Below are 19,797 nucleotides of genomic sequence, written 5' to 3'. Positions count from 1 at the left end.
TCCAGGTAGGGAGTGCTGGTCTCTAAAATATCAATCACCAAGATTTTAACTTCCTTCTCTCCCCCTCCCCAACAGAAAAAAAAGAAAGAAAAAAGAAATCTCTGTTGAAACAATTAAGTAACATCTGTGTTGGAAGTTAAAGTAATAGGTAATGAATCATTAATTTTCTACCCATCACTTGACTTTTCCTTTTCTACTTAACTTGTCTAATTCCCAAGCCCCAGGCATGCATTTGATTTAAAAAGCATAGCACACCAATAGAACCTAACAAAACACTGAAAACCTCATCTCCTTTCCAACCCCCTCTGCACTTCACCTTGGCAAGGGACCCCCACAGCCTTCCTCTATGTTTCAGTCCATTCCTTTCTTGCTCTTTTCTTTTTAGCTCTTTCAAGTATTTTAGAATAAGTTTTACGGGCGACAGGGGCACATGACCCTTTGACCCAACTTTGCTCTCAATTCCTTTTTTTCTGGCTTATTTTCTTACATCTTTTCTCTTTGAAAGAGGGTATATCTTCCATATTTGCCAAGAAGCCAGACAGTGAGAGAGTAGATGGAGATCGAGAAAGAAGAGTAGACTTATTTCCTCTTGGTATTTGACATGAAATTCTGCAGACAGATCATCAGAGTATTTTGCATGATTATGAGTAAGCTGCTTCTGCAGGGCCTCTCTGTGGCCTTTGCCAGAAGTCCACAGGGATCCCCCATCACTAGGCTGCCCAGAATCCCTTTGGCAGGGGGCTGGGATGCAAATGAAACTGAAGGGTGTGCTTGGCATTTGGGAATGTCTTATTCTCCATCTTTGACTTCCTGTTCCCAGCTCCTGGCCATGCCTTGTGTCCTGTGCATTTCTTGGCTGGGGTTCTGTCTTGTTTCTTAACCTCTGCATTGAGCTCTTCATCGAGTTTCCGGCCACCCCTCCAGCAGCAGACATCTTCCCTGGGGCTCCAGGGCCAGTTGGCCGAAGGGATTTAGAATCTTGGTTATGATTCGTGGCAGACTGGAGAACTCAAGCAGAGAAGCCTCTCTGTCCGTGGCTGAGGAATTGAAGGCTCCCTGCAAAAGCTAGGGACACTCAGGACAAATGCATTAGATGTGGGCCACCAATCGCCCTGGCAGCAGGCTTGACCGAGAGCACTGGAACTCGGTCAGCAGATGGAAGAAGTCAGTGCCTTGGAATGTCCTGGCTGCTCAGGGAAGGCCCGTATAAATGTGTGTCCAAATAGGGTGAAAGGAACAGGGTGCTGTTTGAGAATAGTAGACGTGGCAGGGACATGGGAGCTCTGGTGGAAGGAGACTACCCCTCATTAGCCACCCTGCTCGTGTGCTCGGACAGGCGGTAACGGGGCATCTTCCCAGGATCTACCAAGTGGAAGAGGAAATGTGGCAGGACCTCCCATCATCAGAGACACAAGGATGGGAAGCGAGTGACCGGAACTCAGATCTCCTGGTTCACGATAGAGGGAAAGGGAAACGTTTGTGGGAGGGAGGTTAGAAGGAAGACGATGTAATTTCTTCAGGGCAGTAGCGTAGAAGGATCAGTGTGTCTGAGCATACCATGTGAACAGGCCCTGCTGGGACAAACTCCCAGGATTAAAAAGACCTCCAAAACAAGGCCAGAAGCCAGCAGACCCTGGGCCACAGGCCCCTTCCTAGCGCTCCCACCGCAATCCCTGCCCCTTCATTGACCAGACTGCAATTTGGTCACTTAATTACAGGAAGGAAATGTAATAAACTGTCATATAGAGGTCAGCTGCTGACAGTGCAAAGGTAAAATCAACAGGCCTTGGCCACTAACTGGGCAGGGAGGGTGAGAGAGTGACGAGGCAAGGGGATGCTTAGGTTGGGAGCCTAGGAGGATGGGTGCCCTCCACCCCTCTCTTATCCTTCTGTCTCTATCGCTCCCCCTGGTCCTTCAGTCCCGCCCTTATCCCAGGTCCCATCCCTTCTGCCCTCCTCAGCCCTTCCTCTTCCTCCTCTCCTGACTTCCTCAGTGAAGACGTGGGATGGACTTTGCTCTGAGGCCTCAGGCCCAGCCCGTGCATAAGTTCAGTTCAGCACACATTATATGGGGGGTGCGGGGCTAGGTTCTAATGTCCCTTTGGTGTTGGGAGATCTCCATCTCTCCAGCCACCAATGCCTGCCTCCTTCCTGCATCTTCATGTGTGACTGCAGCAGAGCCGGCTCCAGGAGCTCTGGGGACGCTTGCTTGGGCTCGCTCCCACATCACCTCCTGGTGCTCACCTTTGGTCTTTGTGTCTTTCAGGGTCTCGCCACCTCCGCATGATCCTGGGTTAAGAGTGTGACTGAAGCTGCTGGATTTCCTCTAATGAAGCCCCTTTCTGAGACCCTCAGAGAGTCGGGTCCCTCCTGAAGAGACAGTGTCCCCCAGACAAACTCCCAGCTGGAGAAACACTGGTTGGCAGCTGACCCCCAAAGGCCTGACCCTGGCTGCCTCCCCCTCTCACTCCCAAGACCCTTTCCCTCAGCTTCTGAGAATAAAAGTTCGAGTGGATGCCTCTGGGGGTCAGGGATTGTCCTAGGAGGAGACAAATGACTCTAAGACCTCTTGCTGAGGCATCCCTCCAGAGCCTAGAGCAGAGTATTTCCTGACTTTCCAGCCCAGGAAGGTGGAGACCTGGGTGAAGTCCCAGCATCCAGAGCCCAGTGAGAAGAAACTTGACAAGAGAGGTGAGATGTATAGATGGGTGTGGGGAGGACATGCCCAGGGCATGAAAGAGGTAAACACCTGAGGTTGGTGGTAAAGGGATCTTGGATGGAGTCCCAGAAATGAACATCTCCCTGACCTCAGGCTGTGGTGGGAGGGAGGGGTGAGGGAGATGGAGATGGGAAAGGGGGAAGGGAGGAAAAGAGAGGGGGGGAAGAGAGAAAGGAGGAGGGAAAAAGAAAAAGAGAAAGGGTGGGAGAGGGAAAGTTTGGCTTCTTTTGAACCCTCTGCACCCCATCCTTGCCCCTCCACCATGTACTGGGATGTTCTCCTGAAGCCCTATTTAGGAGTGCATACCTTCTTCGTTAAGATAGTTCCCCGGCTGGAAGAGATGACTTACTCTGGTTTCTCACCCCCTTGGAAACCTCTCCTTCCTAATGCTTTTGCTGTCCGGACCTTAAATCACTGGCTCTCCACCTGTCCACTGGTGATCGTGTTTCTCTCTTTCCCAGAATCTTGGGAGGCAGGCGAGGCCAATGCTATTAGCCCCTTTTACGACAAAGACAAGTGAGGCTACTGAATGTCCTGAGACCGTAAGACAAGTTAACCTGATCGGAGCCAGGAAATAATTCCTTTGTGTAAATTCTCTCCATTAGGGCCGTTCCTCACAGAACCCTCCAGGGAACCCAGAAAATGGATTCTTGACCCACCTTGGGTATGGGGGGAGGGGAAGAGATAGGAAAAGAGATGTTTTCCTTCCCTAAGACAGGAGGTTTGTTATTTGAATCATCTGCTCTAAGGGACCCTGGATACCCCCTAGTCCTCGTCCCTTGTAGGAATCCCCCTACACATCCCTTTTCGTATCCGTTTTCTGCTTGACTCTTTCTGGGGAAAGGAAGGTCAGACCTCTTAAGACGGCTCCTGCCATCCTTGGGGCAGCTCTGGTTGTTAGAGAGCTCTTCTTAATCCTGAGCCCAAAGTGGGGCCTTCGTCACTGTCACCCCCTCCCCAGTTACGAGCCCTGGATTGTGACGCTTCCCAGAAGGGATTCTACACACAGGAACGTCCACCACTGGCCAGCGCCAGGTCCGCCCATGATACGACTCCAGATCTCAGGAGTGACGGAGCCCATGGGCTCAGTCCTCAGAGAAGGAATGGAATTCCTGTGCCACTTCCTCATCTCTGTCATGGCAGAAGAGCTCATGACAGCATTAGCTTCATGCTGAATGTTGCTTGAACCCACGCCAAAGCTGCAGTGAGGGCTTTTCTTTCCCTCAGTGTGGTATCCATTACTGTTAATTTGTTTAGCGTTAGATAGGTGATGTCGTAGTTAGGACATTGGACGTGGAGTCAGAAGGACAAATTTGAGCCTGAGCTTGAGTCTCCCTCTCAGCCTCAGTTTCCCCATCTGTAAGATAGGAGGAATAACAGCACCTACTTCCCAGGGTTGTCATGATGCCAAATGAGAACGCTTCAAGCGCTATATAAATGCTAGCTATTATTATTATCACATACCCAGGGTCTTTCCCCTAGCTGTGCTTCGCTGACTTGGAAAAAATGTTTTTGCTCTGGTCCTGCGATTTTAACAATACAGACATTCCTGATACTAATCAGGGAGTTCCAGGCATGGAGAGAGTTGCCTGCGACACCGAGAAATGAACTGACTGGCCTGGGAGCGAGGCGGGGCTGGAGCGCAGGTGCTCTCTGTCTCTCTCTGGCCTTTCTCTCTCTGTCTCTCTCTCTCATGGTCTCTCTCTGTGTCTTTCTGTCTCTGTCTCTCTGTCTCATGGTCTCTATCTCAGTCTGTCTCTCTCTGTGTCTCTTTCTGTCTGTCTCTATCTCTGTCTCTCTCTCTGTGTCTCTCTCTCTTTGTGTCTGTCTCTCTGTCTCTCTCTCTTTCTCTCTCTTGCTGTCTCTCTCTCTGCCTCTGCTCCTCACCAAGTGGAGTCTAACCTTGGTTCCTGGGGGTACAGACACAGGCTGATGGGAGCAGGACCCTGGGGACCCAGAAGTACGCTGATAGCCCAGAGCAAGAGTCAGGGGAGAAGCTGCTTTGGCATCTTCCCTGGGGAGCAGGGCTCTGAGGGATTTCATTCCTTCTACTTAACCCCAGAGAGCAGAACTAAGACCAGTGCCTGCAAGGTGCAAAGAGGTAAATTTCTGCTCTGTGTAAGGAAACAACTTTCTAATAATTAGAGCTATCTGAAAGTGAATGAGGCTGCTTCTTAGGTAGTGAGCTCCCCATCATTTGAAGGTGTTCGAGCAGAGACCAGATGGCTCTAGAAATGATTCCTGTCCTGGTTCAGACTGCCCTAGGTGGCCTGTGAGGAACCTCCCCGCCGTGACTCTGCCCTGACGGGTGTGCAGGGTGTGCAGGGCGTGCAGGGCGTGCAGGGCAGTCCGGCTGGCTGAGGGGCCCTCAAACCCTCTGCTTCCCTAAGTCCACGGCCCGACTCCTCGGGGCTCTCCCTCCCTCTTCCCTACCCTCCCTGCCTGGATGAATGGACCCCACCTTTGCCAGAATCTGGGCCCTGAGTCTGGAGAGGAGGGCAGCACCCAGAGGCTGATTCTGGGCCAGCCACTTGGGCGGGCCCCTCTGATGGGCAGCTGCTTTCTATGCTCGTCCATTGTCGTTCCCAGATAATCAAACGGTGCCCCCTGCTGGCCATAGGCCAGAGTCCAACCCACTTCTCAAAGACATACCAGACACAGTCCTTCCCCTGGGGTCCCATGGATGGATTTTAGGGGGTTGGGCCCATGAATCGGGACATCTTTATTTTCACTAACCTCTAAGTGAAATTTGGCATTTTCTTCAACTACGAATGTTAAAAAATATTCTGAGGTGGGGAGGCTGGTGGATCGCCAAAGGGCTTCGTCCCCAAAGTGCTTAAGAAGCCTTGGTAGAGGCACTCCTGCCTTGCTCGTACGTTATAGACACGCAGCTCTTCTTCTCAATGTCCAGTAGAGTCCAGACGCCTGATCCTGGCACTTGCGGGCCTCTGCGGCCCAACACCGCCTTCCTTTCCAGGCTGCTGCCATGGTCCTCCCCTTTCCACACTCGGCATGCCAACCCACAGGACTCCTCCAGCGCAGGGACACCCTGTGCTTCAAATGCCCCATGCCTCTGTTCAGCCCATTCTGCGAGTCTGGAAAGGCCAGACCAAATACCGTCTTCAAGAAAGCTTTCCCCGCTTGGTAACAGCCTTCCCTCTGACCTTGTTCTAGAACTCTCTAATGCCGATGTGTCAGATGACGCCCAAGACTCCCCCAGAATAGATGAAGGTGTAATTGGGGAAGGGTTGACAAAATAAAAACTCATGAAAGCATAGATCACATGACATTTGAAAGCTGAATCATTACGTGGCCAGCAGGGATCCTTAGGTATAGATTAGTGGCCCCATTTCTCTTTGAGTTGGACGCCATTGCTCTAACGCACTTACGTGATATCGTGTACTATGGCTACCTGTGTTGATGTCCTATCCCTCAACTAGATTGTAAGCTCCTCGAGGGCAAGGAGTGCATCCTATCTAAACATTGTATTGCCCCTGTGCAGAGCTCAGTTCTCAGCACACAATATTTAATAAATGTTTGTTATATTATTGTATTTTCGTTTGTCCTCCATAATCTGTTTCTGAGGCTTTGGGGTCACAGATATCAGGTCCAGTCTTGCAGACTTCTCAAAAATAGCTCCGGCTTGTGCCTACATAGAGCGCCTCTTAGGAACACTGGAATCGGGTGAATTTCTAGCTCTCATCTGGTGGTTCTCAGTTCCTTTGCAAGCACCAAGCTAGCAAGCAATGAGACATAGAGCTTGTGCATTACACAAAACAAGAAATACGGAAGAGATATATCCAGGCCTAAAGACAAACAGGAAAACTTTGCCTAAGCACCCCTTTGAGTCTGTGTACACCCTGGAGCTAAGTCACCCACTATCTTCTCAAAAAGAACTCGGGGTTCTTAGGGAGTAAGCAACCCATCCTTCTGGTGATCCCTACCTTCCCCTGGGGTCTGCCCAGTCACTTTAGACTTACAGTGCCACCCTAGGGGCCGCCCCAAACCAGGGAAAGAACTCAGGGTTGCTACACATTCAAGTGTTGGGAACCTAAACAATCATTCTAGACTTTTATCACCACTCTGGTTTCGAGTCCTCTCCAGTAGGGAAGGAATTCAAGGGCACCGGAGAGTTGATCCTCCCCCAGACGTGCACAGTCCATGTGACTCACAGAACAGGTGGGAATCGGCTTCTGCTGTCATGTCATTGAGCTCGGGGCTCCCTCCTGCCCTGATCTCTCCCTTCACAGCTTCGTCACTGGCCTCTGCCTCCAGCCCGGGCAGGTCCCCCTGCCCAGTCTCACTCCATGTCCTTCTGGGAGCTCTTGCTGCTGCCACAAGTCCGTGTTGCTGCTTCCTTAGCTCCCATCCCCTTCCTATCTGCTGCCGCTTCCTCTTAGAATGAGACGGCCTGCATCAACACACCTTAGGACACCTTTTCCCCCGCCTCAGGGCTCAGGGACCAGGCCATTCCTGTCCCCACATGAAGTGACTTGCCCTGCTGTTGAATCTGGATTTAAACTCGGGTCTTCCTGACTCCAGGCCCTGCACTCTATCTGCTGTTCCAGAGAGGAAAATTGAATCCATGGAGCTGATGAGATCGCTAAGTGGAGTGGCATAGAGGGAGAAGAGGGCCATCATGGGGGACATCCGCAGTTACTGGGCTTGACCTGGATGAAAATCCAGCAAAGGAGATGAGAATGAGAGGTCAGACAGGTAGGAGGAAGAGGAGGAGAGAGAGAGGAGAGACAGAAACAGAAACAGAGAGAGGGAGGAGAGACAGACAAAGAGAAGACAGAGAGAGAGGGAGGAGAGACACAGACACAGAGAAAGGAAAGACAAAGAGGAGAGACAGAGAGACAAAAAAGACAGAGGCAGAGAGAAAGACAGAGACAGAGGAAGGAGAGACAGAGGCAGGGAGAGACAGAGAGACAGAAAGAGACAGAGAGACAGGGACAGACGGGGTGCGGGGCGAAGAGTCGTGAAAACCTAGAGAGAAGAGAGTCTGTGGGGGGAGAGTGTGATCCAGGGTCAGAGGCTACGGGGAAGTCACAGAGAATGGAGACTGAGTAAAGGCCGTTGGATTCGGTGACCACGAGATCACTGGTCACTCTGGAGAGCGCAGTTCCAATAAAACGCTAAGGTCAGAACGACTATAAGAGAAGGTGGAGGTGCCTGTCGTAGCTGTCTTTTGGGGGAGTTTGGCCACAAAGGCAGAAGACATAGGATGATAGCTGGGATAGAGGGGTCAGGTGAGGGCTTTTTGAGCCTGGGGGAGGCAAGGGCATGTTTGTAGGCAGGAGAGAAGGAGCCGGTAGACAGGGAGAGACTGAAAATAAATGAGAGAACTGAGCTCACAGGGGCTGAGGAGGTCATCATGAGAGAGAAGAGGAAGGAGAAAAGGTCCAGGGCTGGTGGGATGGTGAAGCCAGGGCAGCGACATCGGCCGTGTCCCGTTGGCCATGAAGGGAGCCCTGAAGGAGGCTCGGGATTCTGGGAGGAAGGGGTGAGAAGGGAGCGCCTCCCAGCATAAGCAGGGGCTTGTCCAAAGGTGAGACGGGCTGAGACAAGATGGAACGTCCTGCGAGGAGAAGGGGGGAAGAACAGGAAGTGGGTCAAATCCTGCTGGATTAGAGTGTGTGAAGAAGAGAGATTTGCAGTTTGCCTGAAGGGTAGGGAGAAGTCTGACTGGGAAAACCTGATTTAAAACTGCCAGATTAACTTTCCAGTCATTCCCCTGCTCACAGACCTTCAGTGGCTCCCTACTACCTCTCCTGTAAAGAAGCAGGGACTCAGACAACACTTAAGGCCCTTCACACTTGGCTCCAGTCCGCACCCCCGCCTTCCAAGGACTAACTCCCCTCTCCTGCTTCCTCAGGCCAGGGGCGATCATCCATCCACACCGGATGGAAGCTAGCTCTGGGTCGCTGAGGCCAACAGGAGGTGGCACAGAGGATTCTGGGAATAGTAGTTCGGCAGGTTGCTTTTGCGCCGTCTTCTTGATCCGGGGCATGAGGTGACTCGGAGCCGAGTTTGTGTGCCTGGGATGGGGGGTTTGGTATGGGGTCCCTGTTTGAGCCTGCACCTTCAGCGCCAGGCTGGGCCCCGCAGCTGCCTCTGCGCTTGCCCTTCTCCCCGCTCCTCCAATCTTCCTCCCCTCTCCCTTCTTTCATTCCTCCTCCTCTCCCAGCCCCATCACCTCCTTTCTCTCCTCCTTTTTCACTCCTTCCCTCCCCCTCCTTCTTCCCCTCTTCCCTTCCCCCTTCCCCTCTTCTCCTTTCCTTTCCCTCTTCTCATTTTCTCCCTACCCTCTTCTCTCTCTTCCCTTCCCCCTTCCCATTTCCCCTCTTCTCCCCCTTCCCCTCTTTTCCTCCTACTTCTCCCCTCCCCTCTTTCTCTCTTCACCTTTGCACTTTCTCCCTCTTCCCATCTTCTCCCCCTGCCTCTTCTCCTCCTCCTTCTCATTCTCTCCCTTTCCCTCTTCCCATTTTCTCCCCCTCCCTCTTCTCTTCCCCCTCCTCTTCTCCTCATTCTCCCTCTTCCCTTCTTCCCCTCTTTTCCTCCATCTTTCCACCTTTCCTCTTTTTCTTCTTTCCAACCCTCCATTCCTCCTTCTCTCCCTTAGATTCCAGACATTCTCCTTCCTTTTTTTCCCCTCAAAAGTTCTTTATAAATATAAGCACTGGTTATTACTGTCTTCCTTCTCCAGGTGCACACCAGAATGTGGGTGTGTCTATTTATGGGACCCTGTTTATATTCCTAAATGTCTGTACCAGGTTGGGAGCCCACTGGAAGACTTTGGCTCTGAGAAACTAGATGGGTTGGGCAATCTCTGTGTCCTCATGCCTTGAGAAATGAACTGAAAGCTAGGGCCTTAGAGACACTGTGTATAAACTTTGTATTTGAAGACAGTCCTCACATGCATCTTCCTTGGTAATTGTGTGTCTTCTCAGGTACTCACGTGCACATGTTTTCCTTGACACACCTGTACCTTTGTCTCCATGTATGACCAAGCAGCTAAGCTAGCTCCAGGAATTCTGTGAGTGCTTACTAGAGATTCCTATTGCTGGGTGCTTACCTTGTGGACCCTTTCTTATATTTCAAGATGAATTGTCCATCTCTCCAGGGTCCTGGGACAGTAACTGAAGGTGCTGGGTTCCTTCCAGCAAAGCCCATTTCAGAATGTCTCGGAGTTGAATCCTCACCATGCGTTCCCCCCTAAAGCAAAATTCCCTCCATGTATAGATGCCGTCCCAGTGTTGGAGGATGCCCATTCCGGTCACCTCACATGACTGAGTCAACCTCCTGGAAATGAAGATAGAGGAAGAAGCTCCCGGAGACCAGAAATTCATCCCGGGAGGAGACAAACCAGCCTCTTACCGAGGTTTCGGGACAGGGTCCAGAGGTTCACATAGAAGAGCAGAGCAGGCCCTGACTGTTGGGCCCAGGAAGATGGAGCCCTGGTGAAGTCACAGTGTCCAGAACACAGTCAGTAGGCTTTGCTACCAGAGGATATTGTGTAAATTAAAGATGAAACATAGAAAAGCATGAGGGAAGAGTAATAAATATCCAAAGAGGAGACAGGTGGAAGAAGGTGAAGGGTTGTAGATTTAGCCTACACCATCCAGCCAGGCCGTGTGCAGACAGCTAGCCTTAGCTATCTTGTTGGGAAGAATGTTCTTTATTGAGATCCTGTTCACAGTAAGGTTAGGTAGGCTGGGCCTTACCCTTTAGGAAACCCTTCAGAGGGTTTGGTATCCTGGTTTTAAATCACTAGTATCTAAATTTAGCTTTTCATGTATCATAGCTATGGTCTTAAGTGTAGGTAAATTATCTCCCATTACAAATAAAGGGAATTAGGGCTACAGAGACACATTAGAACATAAGCTCCTTGAGGGCAGACAGTTTTTTTTTGTTTTTGGTTCCTATCATAGTGCCTGGTACTTACATAGTGGGCACTTAATACAATTGTTACCTTGTCAAGGAGGTCCTTTCCTGTAAGGATTCATTCACGGACCAAGTTTCATCTTTGGGAAACCTAACCCCAAAGAGAAGGATCAAGTGTGTTTTTTCTCATACTCTCTGACTCATCACCCCCATCTCAGAATTTCAGGGACAATTTCTTACTTTCTTCCTTCTTTCCTTTTTAAATTAAATTAAATTTAATTTAAATTAGTTAAATTTAAAAAATTATTTTCAGTTCCAAATTCTCCTCCTCCCCTACCTATTGAGATGGCAAGAAATACAATACCCATTCTACATAGGAAGTCATGCAAAACATATTTCCGTATTTGCCTTGTTGCAGGGAGAAAAAAATAAAGTGAAAAAAAATGTTTCTTTTTACATTCAGAGCCCATCACTTCTCCCTCTGGAGGTGGATAGCATTTTCATCATCAATCTTTTTGAATTATTGTGGATCATTGTATTGATCTGAGTAGCTAAGTCTTTTAGACTTACGATCATCATTACAATATTGCTGTTACTGTGTATAATGTGTTCCTGGTTCTGCTCACTTCACTTTGCATCAGCTCATATAAGTTTTCTCAAGGACAGTTTTCTTAAACATAATTTAGTGTGGTTCATGTTTAGGAACACCTCCAATAAAGAATAAACAGGGTTCCTTCTAGAAAGGTACTCAGTGTACAAAGTTAGGTATCAGGTGTAGAATAGCTATTTGTTTCCTTCATCACAAAAGAAATTCTTAAAACACAAAATTCTTAAATATGCATTAACAGATACTCAAACATGGATCCTGGGAGATCTGAACAAATACATCCATTTGCCTTGGATCTATAATGCCCAATGACGACTTTTATTTAATAACTTTTGGAGCATTGCTTACCGCACCCACACCATGCCTGGCTAACCAAAAGACTGGGACCGAGTCACAACTCCACCAACATTAATGTACCTGTTTTCCCATAGCCCCTCCATCATTTTTTCATTTTTTTTTGGTCTACTTTTCCAACCTGATGGGGGTAAGGTAGAACCTCAGAGTTGCAGATAGATAGATAGATAGATAGATAGATAGATAGACAGATAGATAGATAGATAGATGATTGATAGATGGATAGATAGATGGATAGATATAGTTGAGTGTGTATGTTGATGGCTTGGATTTCTTTCTGGGAAAGCTCCCTGTTTGACCATTTTTCAATTGGGGAATGGCTCTTATTGTTGCCTATATATCTTAGAAATAAGACCTTTATCAGAGAAACTTGCTTGCAAAGATTTTCTCCCAAGTACTTACTCCCTTTCTAATTTTAGTTGAATTGATTTCATTGGTGCAAAAACTTAAATTTTGTATAATCAAAATTGCCCATTTAATCTTTTTTGCTTTCTATCTATCATTTGGTCATAAACATTTCTCCCCTCATAGATTTGAGAGGTGATTTCTTCCTTGCTCCTCTAATTTGCTTATGATTTCACCCTTTATTTCTAAGTCATATACTCATTTGGAGCTTATCCTGGCATATGGTATGAAATATTAGTCTCTACCCAGTTTCTACCAGAAAGAAGCTGCTTTCCAGTTTTCTTAGCAATTTTTGTTTAATAGTGAGTTCTTCCCCCCAGTAGCTGGTGTCTTTGGGATTACCAAGCACTGGGCTTCTGTGCTCATTTACTAATCTCTTCCACTGATGACTTCCACTTTCCGTGTCTTCCATTTTCCATTTCTTAAACATTATCAAATAGTTTTGGATGACTACCACTTTGTAGTTTGAGATGTGATGATGCTAGACCCCTTTCCTTCCTGGTTTTTTCCCCCATATTTCCTTTTTCTTTCTCTCTCTCTCTCTCTCTCTCTCTCTCTCTCTCTCTCTCTCTCTCTCTCGGGGGTGAGGCAATTGGGGTTAAGTGACTTGCCCAGAGTCACATAGCTAGTAAGTGTCAAGTGTCTGGTCTGAGACTGGTTTTAAACTCAGGTCCTCCTGACTCCACGGCTGGTGTTCTATCCACTGTGCCACCTAGCTGCCCCTTCCCCATTATTTCCCTTGAGATTATTGACCTTTTTGTTCTTCCAGATGGATTTCTTCATTATTTTTTCTAGCTCTTTTTACTAATCCTTTGGTAGTCTGGCATTAATTTCGGTAGTAGTTATTTTTATTATATTGGTTCAGCTTACTTGTGAACAATTAATATTTCTTCAACTATTTAGGGCTGTCTTTATTTTTTTAAATAGTGTTTGGTAATTATATTTATATAGTTCCAGTGTGTGTCTTGGTAAATAGACTGTATCTGAATTGCAGATATGATCATGTCACCCCCTACTCAATAAACGCCTCCCTAACACCTCCCTAGCACTCAAAATGCTCTGTTTGGCATTTAAAGCCCTTCATAACCTAGCTTCCCCCTGCCTTTCTAGTCTTCTTATACTTTACTCTCCCCTCCCCCACATACTCATCAATCCAAGGATAAGATCCATCCCTGGGCATCTGCAGTGACTGCAGGGACAGAGTTTGGTATAATCATCAAATAATCAAATGACACAAACCTGAAATGACTAGCTAACACACTGCCTAGCCAAGGGACACTCTAAAAGGAGCATGACAGGCTAGAGATTCGGGCTCAATTTAATAAGATGGATTCAATAGAGATAAATATAAGTCTTGCACTTGGGTACAAAACATAAACTCCACCATTGGGGGAACCATGTATAGACAGCATTTGTTCTGAAGAGGATCTGAGTGTTTTTGTATACCGCAAGCTCAACGTGAGTTATCATTGTGATGGGCCAGCCCAAAAAGACCAGTGCCATCTTGGGATGTGTTAGGAAGGCCATAATTTCCAGGAACAAGAAGGTGATGATCCCACTGTTCTTTGCCCTTGTCAAACCTCATCTGGAGTACTGAGGAGGTCAGAACATTGATAAGCCAGAGATGTGCAGAGGAGGACAAACAGGACAGTGAGGGGCCTTGACTTGATTATCTTTGAGGATTATTTGTGGAAATTGGATGTGTTTAGCCTGGAGAAAAGAAAACCAAGTTTTCAAGTATTTGAAGAGCCATCATGCCAAGGAGGGATTAGCTCTGTTCTGTTTGTCCCCAGAGGGCAGAACCCGGCACTATGGAGGGAGGGTGGAGGGTTGAGAAGAAGCCAATTTATGTTTGACATCAAGAAGAACTTTTAAAAATTAGAACTGTCTCCAAATAGAGAGGGCTGCCTTAAGAAGTGTTAGGTTCCCCCTGCTTGGAGATCTTCAAGCAGAAGATAGATGACCACTCATGGACATGTTGTTGTGGGGATTCCTTTGGTTGAATGAATTGGACTAATGATCAGTGGTGTTTTTCCCAGTTCTCAAATTCAGCGATCCCAGATCAAACACTCAGGCAGCAGGGCCCTTGGCCTTGTCCCTGGGAAGTGTTGAGCATGAAGCTTGGCCCTAGCAGAACATAAGCTGCTTGAGGACAGGAATTGTTTCATTTTTTTGCCCGTATATCTCTAGCATCTAGCACATAGTGTGGGCTATATGAATGTGATGGTGGTGGTTGTCACCTCTAGCCTTGACTTTCTCTCTCTGTCTCTCTTGGGCCCTTTATTCTCTCCCAGTTACAGCATTCCAGGAAGCCTTTCACCAGGAGAGGAGCACAGAGGAGAAAGACACACTTGCTGGGAAGATCCTAACAGCTAGACCCTGGGTAAGTTGGCATTTTATCTCTTCCCCAAAATGCTAAGTCCATTCTAAGAGGGTAGACATATTGCCCTCCCTCTGTATAAAGAATCCCTATCCACATATCTGAGTCACCTTCTTCTGCCATAGGAAACTAGACCCTTCCTGTAGATGGAGGACTCCACAGGGACATTTCTTCATTTGCCTCAGGCCCTTCCTTCAGGTTCTCTCCTCTTGACCTACCAATCACTAGTCCTACTGTGTTCTAACTGGTGTTTTTGATTGACCTCAATGCCACATAGCCAAAGCAAGCAATCTCGTTTTAGTTGTGAGAGAGACCAGAAGCCAGATTGAAAGACTTGAGGAGTCAGAAGAGAGGAAGTGTAGATACCTTGTTTTGCAAGGTCCTTTACACGAGTTATGTCATGTGACCCTCACAACTCTGAGAAGCCGGTGCTATTATCATCCCCATTTTACTGATGAGCAAACCTAGGCAACCAGGAGTGATTGATTGATCTTTCTCTGGGCACTGTCACCATCCAGTGGGTATGTCAGGCCACAGGAGACCCAGAAGGACTTAATACATCCCTGGCGATTCTGTGTATTTGCATACATATCACATGCTCCCAGAAGATTGTAGGCTCCTGTCATTTTTCATCAACAGAATTGAGTACAAAGCCTTGTTGGTGCCTAACAATACTTGTTTAATCCAATGGAGTGATACAATGACTTGGAGATTAGACCACTGAACTCTCTTCCTCTCGACTCTTGAGCTGAATCCACATTTATTTCTGTTATTCCCTATGAAGAATAAGGAGGTGGGTTTCTCTGGCCTCCAAAGCCCCTTCCAGTGCTAAGTCTACGATCCCTTGGCCCAGGCTGCCCACTCTTCATTCATTTCTCCCAAAGGCTGCATGTCAGGTGGAGTCCAAGTGTGCTGAGGAGGTAGTCACAAGTGACCCAGGTTCGAATCTCCCTCCCACAGTAGCCAAGCTACCATGGTGAGTTACACAATCACCCCAAGCCTCAATTTTCTTATCTGTAAATATTCAATACAATCTGGAGTCTCATTAGTCTGAAATTTCCTCTAGTAATTCAGCTCAAAGTCCCCCCATGCCTGCCTATTCCATATGACTCTCATACACTTTCCCCCATGAAGTTTTCCACAGAAGTTAGGAAAGAGGAAGTCCTACTCAACATGATGGAGGCCTTCATTGATGTCTTCAAGGCTACCAGTGACACACTCTGGCTATCCACCTGTTATCTCCTCCTGACCACATGGCCACATGGCCAGCCCATCTTCTCTTCCTCATGACATCACTTCCTCCTCATCTTCTAAATTCCTCTTTGGCTATTTGGAGTAGCCTACCCATACCCACCATTGCCTGTTGTGTGACTCTCATCTTTAGTTCTTCAGAGAGGCAGGGGTGTTTCAGGGCTTGCTGCCATGTAGCAATACCAATTAAGTGTTTGTCTCTAAAAGAGGGACCTTTAATTTCATGGGAAGCTCGGACTCAGGCAACAAATTCTGCATTTTCCCAAAGCAATCCAACCAACTCATCTCTTCTTTCTCAATTCAGCCCAGGTCATTTCCCAGCTCTACTGTCCATCACAGATACACATACCACTGGACAATATCTAGAGGGTGTCAAGTGAAATACTTGTTGAAATCTAGGCAGTATATTCTTCACCCATTTGGTCTTCTCTGCTTGGATGCATGGGCCAAATTCCCTTGAGTAATGGTAGCTCTCTTCCAGGAAGCTTTGCAATGTCAAAAGTCTCTGGAGGACCTCACCATCTACAGGAAATCTCTCTTGGATCTAAACTCTGTGCCAGATCTCCTCCATCACAGTGATGAATACTTTGGGCAAGCTTAAACCTCCTGATATATGCTTTATGTGATGTCTATTATCACAGGACCACTGAACAGGGTTATTTCTCTTGTGAGATCTTCTAAGGAATCCTAAATGTTCTTGATGTGTGAGTGGGAGACGCCTTGCCATAACAGAGTCTGCAGAGCAGTGCTTTGTTCTCCTGAATCAAGTGCTTTTCTGTAATCAATGAATGAGCAAATGGGATCTTATATTTTCTATATTTTTTAGTTAATTGCAAAAGGCAAAGATGTGGTCCATTGTTGAATAGCTCTTGTGAAAACCTACTTATTCCCTACCAATACCCTTATTGAGTATGCCCTCAATTCATTTATAGATGACCTTCATAAAGATTTTGTATTGATGAGAGAGTAGGCATATGGGTCTGTGGTAATTGATGTTCTTTGGGGGGGGGCTTGCGGGGGGAGTATTTATAAAGTTCAAGACTTTCCTATGACTTTAGTATCTTCCTCTCCTTCAGATACCATGTATAATAGCTCCCTGACATGTACAATTGAATCACGTCTGGCACGAATCTTCTCTGTATGTATTTGGTCCAATTCAGTTGCTTTTCCTGTTTTTTGTTCTCTTCAGCGCTATTTCTATCTCCTCTTTCAGCACCTCAGAGGCTGTGATGTTAGAATCCAGGTATGGTGGTTCCACTGTCCTTGATGGAGAAAATAGTTTGTTGAAATGATTTTTGCAAATCTTTTCCATTTTTCTTCTGTTTGTAGTTCTCTTTCCATCTTCATCCTTGAACACCTATGGGGTGACTTTGCTTAGTTGGAAATTTTGCCAAACCTTTGTTAAATTGGTTTTACCCTCCATTGTTTCTCTCTGTCTTATGAGACAGTACTACTCATAATCATCCATCGTTATTCTTTACAGGCAAATTTTCATTCTAACCCAGTGTTACCTTTAGTAGCCACCTCCCTCTGTATGGTAAGTATGTCAAATATTTGCTGGCCACGATGCTTTCTGGACTCTTATAATCTCCTTGTTGTGACATTTAATTTACATTGCTTTAACTTCTGGATGAAATTATAGTCAGAGTTGGTGTCATTTCTGTTGTCCATTTCCATTTAGAAAATTTTTCAGTACTTTGGTGAAATAAATCTGGGTTAAGTCTTTTTAAATGTACATAACATATTTTTCTCATTCTTACTCTTCTTGGTTATCATAAGTTCTGAACTCAGCTCTGAAGGGCCCATTGTCTGATTGTGAGCAAAGAGTTGACTCTTTTCTGTTGTTGTCCGGTCATTCTGAGTTTTTGTGACCCCATCTGAGTTTTCTTGGCAAAGATACTGGGGTGGTTTGCCATTTTCTTCTACAATTCATTTTATGGATGAGAAAACTGAGGCAAACAGGCTTAAGTGGCTTGCCCAGGGTCACACAGCTAGTAAGTGCCTGAGGCTGGATTTAAACTCACCAAGATAAGTCTTCCTGACTCCAGGCCCAGTATTCTATCCACTATACCACCTAGCTGCCCCACGCTGACTCTAGGATAACTCTCATATCAATAATAAGTCTTTTCTGCCTTTTAAGATATAGTCACTTTTACTCTTTGTAATATTATTTGGCGATGGCCATGTCTAGCTTCTATCAATGTGTTTTGTTTTTTTTTTAAGAAAGTATTCATGATGCAAAGGTATGAGACTTCTATATAAGTCTTTGACCTTTCACATTTCTTTCTTCTCTCAAATTATATTTCCCATATATATATATATATATAAAATCATCCCACAAAGGTGGTAACCTTTGCACTGAGGTCATCTAGTGTCACAGTATATGCTGATCTGATTTGGAAGGTCTTATCAAGTTCTTCATCCATAAAATGAGGATAAATTTGACTGTAATACCTTCCTCACAGTGTTGTTGTGAGGACCAAATAAAATACTCTTTATATAAAGTGCTTTGATTTTTGTCCCTGCAAAAGCTTTTAAAATCGATAAAATTGAGATTGTGCATTTTGTTTCTTATGATCTTTTCTGTCCTTTGCTGGGTTAAAAATTCTCTCCCTAACCATACCTATGAAAGGTACCTCCTCCATTTCTCGTCTAATTTTTCTTTTGCAATCCATAACTTTTCTTCTAATTTAGGCTGCATTGTTTTATTTGTGCAAACATTTTAAGTTTTTGTATATTCAGAACTATGCATTTTGTCTTTTATTATTTACTCCCCATATTGTGACAAATTAAGAATTTTATTTACCATTATGAAGGATGCAACCTTACCTTCCCTAATTTGGGAAGAAGATGACTTTTCATATTTAAGTTATGTATCCATTTGTAATTTATTATGGTATATGGTATATGATGTGGTTTATATATGGTCTGAACTAATTTTCCACTAAATTGCTACCCAGTTTTGTTCCAAATGATTAGCTTTCTTTCACCAGTACTTTGGCTTCTTGGGTTTATCAAAGACTGGACTGCTATATGCACTCCCTTCAAAGTCTTGCTTACCTAATTTATTCTATTTACCATCTTTTCTATTTTTTTATCCAATTCAGCATGGTTTTGATAATTGCTGCTCTTATAATTTGAGATCTGATAGTACCAACCCCTCCTTTCTTTGTTACTTTTTCAGTGATTTTTCTTGATATTCTTGATCTTTTGCTCCTCTTAATAAATTTTATTGTTTTGTCTAATTCTATAAATATCAGTTTCATTGCCATAGCATTAGATTTGTAGGTTAATTTGAGTGGCATCATTTTTACTTTGTTGGCTCATCCCAGACATGAAAATTGAATCCCTCTTCAATTATCTCTCTTCCTTTATTTTTGTTATAATAGTTTTGTTTTTATATTTGCTTAAGCCTTGTGTAAGACTTGCTAATCTAACATCCAACTATTTAATGAGGTTCATTGGCATTTTAATGATATCTCTCTCCTAAATCTTCTTAATAATACTGAAACATTAATGGTTTTGTGGATTTGTTTTGTATATGCTATTTTGCTGAATTTAATTTTCATTTTGATTCTCTAAGGTTTTCTAAGTAAATTATCATTTCTGTGATTAGATATGATTTTGCTTTTTCTTTGATACTACTTACTCCTTTAATTTCTCTTCCTTCTTATTTATTTATTTATTTTTAAGTAAAGCAATTGGGGTTAAGTGACTTGCCCAGGGTCACACAGCTAGTACGTGTCAAGTAATTGATCTGAGGCCGGATTTGAACTCAGGTCCTCCTGACTTCAAGCCCGATGCTCTATCCACTGTGCCACCTAGCTGCCCCCCTTCTTATTTCTATAGCTAGCATTTCAAGTAGTATGTCAAGTAATAATGGTGATATAATAGCATCCTTTTTTCATTTCTTATTTTATTAGGAAAGCTTTTAGTATTTCTCCATTGCACATAATGCTAGAACATGATTTTAGCTAAACAAATTTGATGATATTTGATGACAGAGCCTTTCATTCCTGAGCTTTTTGAGTATTTTTAAAATAAATTATGGCCGTACTTTATCAAAATTCTTTTCTGTTTCTATCAACATAGTCATGTGATTTTGGTGGTTTTTAAAAATAAGAGTTCTTATGCTAATTGTTTTCCTAATGTTGAACTATCCTTGTATTTCTACTATAAATCTTCCTTGGTCAT

Source organism: Vombatus ursinus, unplaced genomic scaffold (assembly GCF_900497805.2).
Source record: "Vombatus ursinus unplaced genomic scaffold, bare-nosed wombat genome assembly UNPS02010822.1, whole genome shotgun sequence".
NCBI classification, from domain to species: Eukaryota; Metazoa; Chordata; class Mammalia; order Diprotodontia; family Vombatidae; genus Vombatus; species Vombatus ursinus.
The sequence above is the reverse complement of the archived record's forward strand: the minus strand, read 5'-3'. Positions refer to the sequence as shown.